Raw genomic sequence first — 10,685 nt, forward strand, 5'->3', positions numbered from 1 at the left:
CATACCTTTCTTAAGGATCATCACTATATATTTCAAATAGAATTTTTTTATACTTTGTCAAAATGGAAATTTTGCCATGCTGTTTAAAAAAAAATCTAATCAAAAGTATTGGTCACCGTGCTATTTTTCAAGTTACAAGTCATCCAAAATTGCCTAATTTTGCATAGATTATTCATGAAAAAAAAATTTGTTAATAAAAAGAAATCTATGAGATAGAATTTTGATAGGTTTTATATAATATGTTTTAAGAAAATGAAAAGAAAAATGGTGTAACAGAACAGTAAAAAATGAAAATTTCTCTTAACATTCCAGAATAAAATTTTACTCTAAGAGTTATCACCCCTTTTATGGCTAAGTTGAAAAATTTAATGAAACAAAAACAAATATTTAGTATTTGGTAAAACGGTCTAAATAATGCAATAAATCACTTATTTTCTTTATTTAGATGAACAGTCTTACACATTCATTGCCAATCTGTCTAAATATTTGCAGATTTAAGCAAAAAACTATACCGATTGAGTACTGCTATTTTACAATCCAAGACAATTAATCTACCTTGAATTCTCTGTCGAAAAAATTTGAATTATTTATAAAACTAAGGTTCCTACTCCTTCAGTCAATCAACATTATGGTTTTGACTTTTATTTTTAGGTCCTTTTTGGTCAGATAGCTCCTCATGTGTTCGAGTACACATACATCCTTGGATTTCAATATCTGGGGTTAAAGCATTCCTGATTAAGGTAAATCTGGAAAATTTGGACCAAGCATGTTCTATAATTTAAATTTCTTCATGTGTTGGTCACTTGCATAAAATGCTCAGCTAGGTAGTTAAAAATCATTTATACCACATGTTGTTTAAATGATTTTACACAATAAACCATTAATTTCAGATGCAGTGATTGGTTAGGTCATATTATTGGAAGCATAGATGCCATTGTCCTGACCCATCATGGAGGTTTACAAAGAAAAACTGAAATTGTTTAGGAGAAAAAAAAATTGTCCTTATTTTTTCTAATGAGTTACAAAAAATCTCATCTCTTGTTAATTTAATTGTAGATTTTTACATACTTCCTTAAGCTTACATTAAAAATCAAAGGCAAAACTGGACTGACAGCTTAAAATGATCATCAGGTCAATTTCTATCTACCATGAAATTTTCAGTAACATTGCCTCTAACCCCGGACCCCCTTCCCCCCAGGATCAGCCTCTCTGAAAAATATTATAGACAGAGAGAATTTGTATATATACATATAGAAAAAAAGTCAAGAACATTTAGATCTACACATATGTCAACATGGCTGAAATTATAAGGTAATTGATATTTACCCTCCATTTTACATTTTTAGTAGAAACTATAATAGATAGAAAGAATCTTCGTTAGCAAATATGGTCAACAAAATAAGATCGATTACGCCGAAATCGTCAATTCGGTTGAAAACAAAACTTCACGACAAAAGAGCTTCAGCTTCCCAATTGTGAACTTTAACATAAGCAACACGAAGGGTGCCACATGTGGAGCACGATCTGCTTACCCTTCCGGAGCACCTGAGATCACACCCAGTTTTTGGTGGGGTTCGTGTTGGTCAGTCTTTAGTTTTCTATGTAGTGTTTTGTGTACTGTTGTTTGTCTGTTGGTCTTTTTCTTTTTTAGTCATGGCGTTGTCAGTTTATTTTCGACTTATGAGTTTGAATGTCCCTTTGGTATCTTTCACCTCTCTTTTTTGGCCTCTTATAGGAGTTATTGCCGTTTAAAGGCTATTTTTACCGATTTTTTTCCGTTTTTTGCAGAAACATAAATAGATAGCGAGAAATCTTAAAAGGCAACAAATTATCAGCCAACTTGGCTGAAATCTGCAGTCGACTCCTGATAGGAATGACAATTTTTAATCATTTTTTTTTGTACTTTTGACTATAATCTTGAAATCTATAGTTTAAAGAGAGATACTGTGAACAGCAAATATGATCAATTATAAAAGATCTACAATAAATCAAGGCTAAAATTATCAGTAAATTCTTTGTAGGAGTTCAGTATTGTCCTTCAAAGACGATTTTTCCCATTTTCGCATTTTCTGAAGAAACTATAATAGATAAGGGGATTCGATTGTGGGAGATAAAAGAAAACTGCCGAAACGATCATTAAATAAGATCTACAAATACGGAAACATGATCACCTTGAATTGTCCACCAACTCCTTATTGGAGTTACTACTCTTGGATAACGATCTTTAGCATTTTTTTTTTTGCATTTTTGTCAAAAATAGGATAGAAATTGCAGAGAAACTATAACTGAAGGCAATGAAATCTACAAAAAGTTCAACATGGCCAAAACCGTCAATCGATTCTTTATAGGAGTAATTGCCCTTGTATGACATGCAATTGTTACTACGGCGCTTTTTGTGAGTTTTATTTGTTAGTTTGCTGTAATCTGGAACACAATTATAATGCCTTATCAAGTCAAAAAGAAAGATTTAAATAGACAATCCCTTAATTTGTTATTTACTACAATGAACATCATTCTAATTTTTTCTTCATAATTTTTATGCCCCACCTAGGGGCAGTATGTTTTTCGGTCTGTGCGTCCGTTCGTTCGTCCGTTCGTCCATCTGTCCCGCTTCAGGTTAAAGTTTTTGGTCAAGGTAGTTTTTGATAAAGTTGAAGTCCAATCAACTTGAAACTTAGTACACATGTTCCCTATGATATGATCTTTCTAATTTTAATGCCAAATTAGAGTTTTGACCCCAATTTCACGGTCCACTGAACATTGAAAATGATAGTGCGAGTGGGGCATCCGTGTACTATGGACACATTCTTGTTTTCTCATGTTCCTTTTTGCCCAGAAATTCGAATTGTTTTTGTCATTATTTTAATGGGGAGTGAAAATAGTCATGACTCCATGTTTTGATTCGAAATGGCTTAAAACAAGCTAACACGTTGATACGTTTCTTGGAAAATTTTCTATAGAACGTCTTTGTTAAAAGTAAATGTTCAATAGTTGCATTGTGAATGTAGGGACGAGTGCGTATCTGTCAAAACAAAATATAAAAACTATACAAACAAAAAAGCAATAACGGTGCCATTTTGCTGCAACCAAATAAACTAACGATATGATGGTCAGTTTTAAAAAGTATAATGTAAAGACTTTTTTTTAGTTTCGTGCGCTTTATAGAATATATCATGATTTGTTTGGTCAATGGTGTTCGATTCCTGAAAGTAAAAACAAAGACACAAAGGCGCAATCAAAATCATTAGTCGAAGAATGACATTCAGTGGTTGTCGAACTTGGTTCATGTCTGTCATATTTGTTTTTCGTAATTAGTATATTTTATAAATTAGACCGTTAGTTTTTTCGTTTGAATTGTTTTCCATTTTTCATGTCAGGGCCTTTTATAGCTTACTATACGGTATGTTTTTTTCTCATTGTTTGAGGCCGTACGGAGACCTATTATTGCTTGTATCCACGTCATTTTAACCCTGGTGGATAGTTTTCTTACCCAATCTCCTTATTTTTATCTACAACAACATTAGCAATAGACTAAAAGACAAACAACAGTCCACACAACGTACTATAAAAAGATTGAGCAACACGATTCACACATATCAAAAGTTAGTGTGGGTACTGCAAGAGGCCATGGTTTAACTGAGTGTTTTAAATAAATTAATTTTATTATTGCAAAGTTGAGAACAAATTCGATTGTTTAAACGATATGGGATATTTGTTTTTCTCATGTTATCTTTGTCAATTACTTCTGAATTCATGCTTGCAAACAGTTTCATGATCTGGATTTGTATTGTTTTAATGTAAATTAATAAACGTTACTATGACAATATCGTTTGGAGTGGACATGGAATGGATATACATAAAGCAATTCCTTAAGATACTAGGCAAATATATACCAATTTAGCAGCACTAAGCGGTGTTGATCTTCGTCTTGACATTTGGAAGGACGACTTTAACCGTTCTCTTCGTGGTTACGATTGATAACTGCAGATACATATATTGTACTATATGTCTCTGATAACTGCAACAATGCAGTACTCTTGTTGTTATCGAAATGCTTATTATCAAAGTCAATACTTATTGTGAAAGGCAATGTTGTATTCTTGCTTTCTCAGAGGCGTTTTTTTTTTTGGGGGGGGGGGGGGCAGATTCACTCCCCTTTTATAGAGCTGAATATTTTGTTAAGACATAGACGTCTTCACGTGACAAGTCCCACATCCAAGGTTGTATTGAAGGCCCAATAAAATCCTCAAAATCCTTGATCCGCACCTGTTAATGTTGCTAAAGTCAAGATTATATATTTATTATCAAAGGCAATGTTTATACTTCTTTACTGTTGCCAAAGTCAAAATTTCATACTTTTTATCAAAGACAATGTTGTGTGCTTGTTTACTGTTGCCAAAGTCAAAATTATATGCTTATTATCAAAGGCAATGCTGTATACTTGTTTACTGTTGCCAAAGTCAAAATTATATGCTTCTAATCAAAGGCAATGCTGTGTACTTGTTTACTGTTGCCAAATTCAAAATTATATGCTTATTATCAAAGGTAATGCTGTATACTTGTTTACTGTTGCCAAAGTCAAAATTATATGCTTATTATCGAAAGGCAATGCTGTGTACAAGGCAATGCTGTGTACTTGTTTACTGTTTCCATAGTCAAAATTATATGCTTATTATCAAAAGGAATGCTGTGTACTTGTTTACTGTTGCCATAGTCAAAAGTATATGCTTATTATCAAAGGCAATGCTGTGTACAAAGCAATGCTGTGTACTTGTTTACTGTTTCCATAGTCAAAAGTATATGCTTATTATCAAAGGCAATGCTGTGTACTTGTTTACTGTTTCCATAGTCATAATTATGTGCTTATTATCAAAGTCAATGTTGTATACTTTGCTTAGTATTAAAGGCAATGATACATACTTGTTTACTGTTGACAAAGTCACGATTTCATATTTATCATCATAGGCAATGTTTTATACTTGTATCTATTGCCAAAGTCAATATTCTATGATTATAAGTTTATATGTTTATTATCAAAGACAATGCTGTATACTTGCTACAACTGTTGCCAAAGTGAGGAGTGTATGCTTATTTCAAAGACAATGATGTCTTCTTGTCAAATGTGATCAACGGGATTGCGTAATGTTAGCTAATTAGTATTGTAAAGAAATCATCTAACAATTTAACTGTCTACTTTATAAGAACTGTAACTGAAACCCTTCCAAATGTTTTCGAAATTAATGAAAGAAAAGCAAACAAACGTTTTATTAGTTTATACTTTTGCGCGTACTAGTACATGAAAAATGCGATAAAACGCATGTTACTGTAGTTAATACGGATGGAATCATACACGGAACTAAACGCTAATAATAGAAGTTCATGGAGTTTGCGACTGTGCAAACTTTCGCCGATACATCGCAGCAGGATCAGATTTAGACTATCACAAATTTTATTTTGTTCAGCTTATTATCGGAAGTTTTCTGTGGTAAGTTATTTTATTGAGCATTTGAGTATATTAAATAAGATAAAAATCGGAATATACTTTAATGAAACAAAACCCAAAGACAAGTGTCTCTATATCTATACTATATATTACACTGCCAGCAATTTTGAAAAATTGTGAAGAACATACTATACATATCTTCTTATTTTTATATTATACAATCATCCAAACTCATCAAATATGTCATACAGGGTTTTACTCATTGTTGAATGCCGGGTTGCCTATAATTTGCTTACATCCACTTTATTTGAACTCAAGTGGATAGTTGTCTCAATAGCAATCATACCACATTACCTTATCTTTATGACGGTATATGGCTGGTAAGACATTTTTTTTTATGCGTACTCAACTCTCCTCCTGTTTTAATCTCTATCAGATGAAAAAAGTAACAAAGAAATATTTTAGTGAAAATTTCATTAATTAATCAAGAGGTCTCGAATATATTTTTACTTTTATAAAGTTATAAGCAAAAACTCATTTCTTTATAGGCTAAACATAGATCAGTGAAAGAGGGGGAGAAAGAACAGCGATTTTCAGAGTAGCAGTATTCGAGTTTACTCTTGAAAAATGGGAAGATGTAGAGACCGACATACAGGCTGCTGAGACACAAGAAGCAGTTTTAAAGAAGGAACTGGGTATGTAAACGACAAAATATAGGAAAGAGATGGATAGGACCCCCTTTATGCTCGTGTCAGTTGGTCTAGAAATAGTTTCTTTGTAGTTATTTCATTATCTGAATTGCATATAGCGCTTTGACGAATTGTTTTGGAACAGCTAGTGGTATGCAAATGAACGAAGATTGATCATAAAAAGCCTATACTCTTTTGCGAAAACATCTCTTGTCTTTAAAGCTTTGATTAGTGAAGGTGAACGATACGTTTCTAAATTTCCAGATGAGTGAAATCTGCATCATATGAGTACAAAAAGTCGGTCAGAAGGGTACACAGTATATTTGGGAATACCGACTATCTGTTGAAATACATGTTATTTAATCATCCAAACTCATCAAATAATTATGTCGCCGATCAAAATGGTCCAGCGTTTTGACGATATCATCTTTGGTGTACTATTATTTGTTGTTGTAATCTGTGTGGTTCTTGGCAAAGTCAGATTGGTTATGACCTTAATTCCCATTTTTGTAGAAACGCTCAGTTTACTGATATGATGCTGTTGGCGTAAAGCGTAGAAAAATCAAAAGTTTTGATTTATCTACTAAATTGTAGAGATTGTGATTGAATATTTTGTAGTAGATCTCGTTAGAACTTTTAAGAATCCACATCTAATTGACACCACTGGTTGAATATACCTCGCCACAATATTTTGAAAGCCACATTTTTTACTGCAGAAAGAACGATGGTACGAACTTTAGAGAGATGTTCAGTCGTTCTTATATCGTTTTTTATAAGGGTTTTTGTGAAGTTTAGGTATCCATCAAAATGACAGGAGATTTTCATTTTTTATATAGATAAAAAAAGGGAGAAGGCTGGATTTGTAATAATTTCCTAAAATCTCCTCTTTGTGGAATCCTATAGGGGTATTCAAATTCTTAAGTTAGACATTCCAAATAATGATTTTTGCATACATAACAAATGTTTAGACTTTGTTTGCTGGAACATCAACATAGTTGTCGTGACTAAAGGATAAAGCATCCACTCTTGGGCTTCTTGGAAGGTAGGGTTAGAAACCCGTGTGTTCATTATACATCGTCGATATTGAATGCGGTTCTTCGTGCATGACCGAACAGCTTAAATTCATTCAAATAAAGTGTCCAGTCTTGGTACAAGTTTTACGATAAAATATAACAAACTCTTATTACCTATTTTATCCACGCAGTTTTTGTTAAAGGCAAATTGATATTTTTTACACTTTTCGATGGTCATAGAGTAATTTGACAAAATTTCGTAAATTTTAAAAACAAAATAGATTTTTTCAATTTCTCCATGAATTGTGAACTTTCCATTTCTCTGTAGCAACATACCATCATAGTCAATAGATAGAGTAAATACACCCCCCCCCCCCCCCCCCTGTTGATTTTATATTCCAGAGTTTGTGAGTTTCCTGTTATGAAATCAAGTTGCATGATAGATGGTTGCTGCTTACAAGTTGGCAACTGAACGTAGGGTTCTAAATGGTAAAGGTGATGTCATCCCATCGAAAGTTTTACGGGCACAGTCATGATTTGGTTGACCGTTATCGAAAATCTGTCACAGATGACAACAAATTTGTTCCACCTGCATGTAGTAACTACAATCCCGTCTTATTTTTTCTCGATTATGACATCATCAAAATCGACTTATCCCGATGTTTTTGCTATGTGCACTGAGACGATGTCACAAGTTGAGTAGGAACTGTTTACCTTTCCAGAGCACCTGCATGAGTTGATTACCCCTGTTCTTTCCTGAGGGTCATGTTGATCCATCTCTTGTTACCTGCATGTGTAAAGTTTTTCGACTTGTTTTGTATTTCCATTGTGGTTTTCTGTTTCGCCATGCTGTCTGCTTTATTTGACTTATGGTTTTATTACCCAATTGTTATCTTTTCCTTCTTTTTTTTTTTAGTTTAAAGATGAAATAAACAGTCAGAGAAGAAATTATCTTGTACAATGCAAAAATATAAGTATCAACAGAATGTAGGACTGTAAATTGTCATAGCTGTATAGCAATGCTATTTAGTTCAGTCTACACGGATCTTATATAAATTTAATGGTTCTATAAACAACATCACTGTAAAAATAAGGATTTGTTATCCCGTTTGTATTAGGTTTTCTATGGGTACAGCCAAACTTCCAAACCACCAAACCAAAATCTTTTTATGGACATCAAATCTTATTTTATTATTTATCAAATCTTTCACGTGTTAGAGCTTTTGATTTTGCCATTTGATAAGGACTTTCCGCTTTGAATTTTCCTTGGAGTTCGGTATTTTTGTTATTTTACTTTTAATCTATGAAATAATTTAGTAAAGATTTTAAGTAATTTGTGGTAACGAATTTCCTGACTAAACTGAAATATCTAAATCTAAGAAAGGACAATTATTGCTGTTTATATTTGATTAACTAAAGTAAGTTTGTCCTTTTTCATTTACTTATACATTTACTCGGTAACAGTTATACAAATTTCCTATATACATGTAGTAAAAGAATAAATCTAAACATGACGATAAAAAGTTATACATCTTAATCAACATTCTATATTTTCACATTTACAGAAATGAAAAGAAAAGAAACAAAAAAAAAGGATAATGGTGAAATAGATAAAAAAAACATCAAAATCACAGTTACTGACAGGAAAAAACAAAAAGATAAAAAGAAAAGCAAAACAAAGAAAGAGCCGAAGAAAACAGAAGAGAAGAAAGGGCACAATGATAAGAAGACAAAAAAGGGCACAATGATAAGAAGACAAAAAGGGCACAATGATAAGAAGACAAAAAAGGGACAAGATAAAGCTTAAGAATTCAAATGAAAGTTATTGATACTAGAAAGAAAGAAATACAAAGAGATATCGATGACAAAGTCGATGTGAACAAAGCAAGAAAGAAGAAAACAGTTGGATCAAGCATGTGTGCAGTCTTCGTGTCTCTATCTTTTATCAAAGGATAGAAAGTAGATGTTTTATTATAAAACGTCAGTTACTTTTTAATAAATGTTTATACTTAACTTCATTTGTTCCTATTGTATTTTTTCTCCTGAATTAGAATAATATTGGAACATCTAGCAACAGATAGATTACTCCCTGTAGCATTTAAAGTAAGTTGACAGATGGAACGAGACCTGATGTTTTGATAGGATCGTGGACTCATTGTAGTGGATGGAATAAACATGTCCTCCTTCATATTTTATATATATTTTATATATCATGCATCTTATCTAAAAAAAAATGAACTTGTGTCAGTCTGTTTTACAAGACGTTTATTGTTTTGTATAGTTTGTTCTTGTGTTGAGCCGTTACACCAATGTCCCAGGTTAGGGGATAGTTGGCGCCTTCAAACATGTTTAACCCCGCCACATTTTTTATGTGTTGGTTGTCGTTGGTTCATGTCTGTCATATTTGTTTTTCATAAATTGTTTTGTTATAAATTGTGCCGTTAGTTTTCTCAACTGAATAGTTTCACAATTTTGATCATAGTATCGAGGCCTTTTATAGCCGACTATACGATATGGGGTTTTTCTCAATGTTGTAAGTCGTACGGTTGCCTATAATTGCTTACATACAGTGTAGGGGTGTGTACGAATAAACAAGTCATAACTTAGGTTTCCAAAAAAAAAATCACAACTTTTATTATTGATTATTATTATCATTATAGAAGCTGATTATTTAGCAAAACACAATGATTGTTCTTTTCAAATAGTTTTTTTTAACTGGAAAGAACTTTATTAGAGCTTTGTGGATAGTTGTCTCATATGCAATCATACCAAATCTCCTTATTTGTATATAAAACACTATTCTTCGGCACAGGCACTTGTCTCTGAATTTTTTTATCATTATAGCTTAAGTTATATTAATATGTATAGGTAAAAAAAATAATCATTGTCAAGTGTCAGTTTTTTTCAGCCATAGTGGAGCCTCGCTCCTTGGATTCGCCCTAGTAAACATGCACATGAACGTGTCTGTGTTGAATTTGACTTGTGGGTACTCAAACCTACGCATTACTGGATTTTTAGGGTTTTTTTTCAAATTGGCCCTTAGATTTCGTTTTTTGGTTTCAACTATTTTTTTTTAATAAAAATATTTGATAATAGCAAGTAATACAAAATCTTCTTTTTCGCCCACTACCATCACATTGTAAACTAAGTTATGACCTCTAAATGTGCATTATCGATGTTGTAACATCAATTTTGGTCCATTATTTTAAACAGTTTTTAAAGTAAATCACTTTGTCCTCGACCCCTGCTTCAGAACATTGTTTTTGTCTATCGAATGAATTTAAACTTTGGTACCTTTTGGTTATAGAGCCTTTTGGATCGTAGTTTTTGGTAAAAAAAGAAATAATGCATAAAAACAACGTATTTTAATGACATCTCCAAAATCTGCTGACTTTGAAGTCCACAGTGTACTCGGGATTATGAACAGATTTATTTTACCTATGATTAAGGCTTTTAGAATAGACCAATTTAAGAACCAAAGAGTAGCATTTTTGTTAGTTTATAATAAAAATTAAAGTTGAAATACAAGGCCATATTTTG

General features: G+C 32.4%; 1 protein-coding gene across 1 annotated transcript in view; it reads right to left on the bottom strand.

Moving 5' to 3' along the window:
* LOC127712999 (small G protein signaling modulator 1-like) overlaps positions 1-10,685 on the bottom strand; it is a 361,281-nt gene that overhangs the window by 137,690 nt on the left and 212,906 nt on the right. The window lies entirely within an intron of this gene.

The sequence above is a fragment of the Mytilus californianus genome, unplaced genomic scaffold (genome assembly GCF_021869535.1).
Source record: "Mytilus californianus isolate M0D057914Y unplaced genomic scaffold, xbMytCali1.0.p SCAF_8, whole genome shotgun sequence".
Classification (NCBI taxonomy): Eukaryota; Metazoa; Mollusca; class Bivalvia; order Mytilida; family Mytilidae; genus Mytilus; species Mytilus californianus.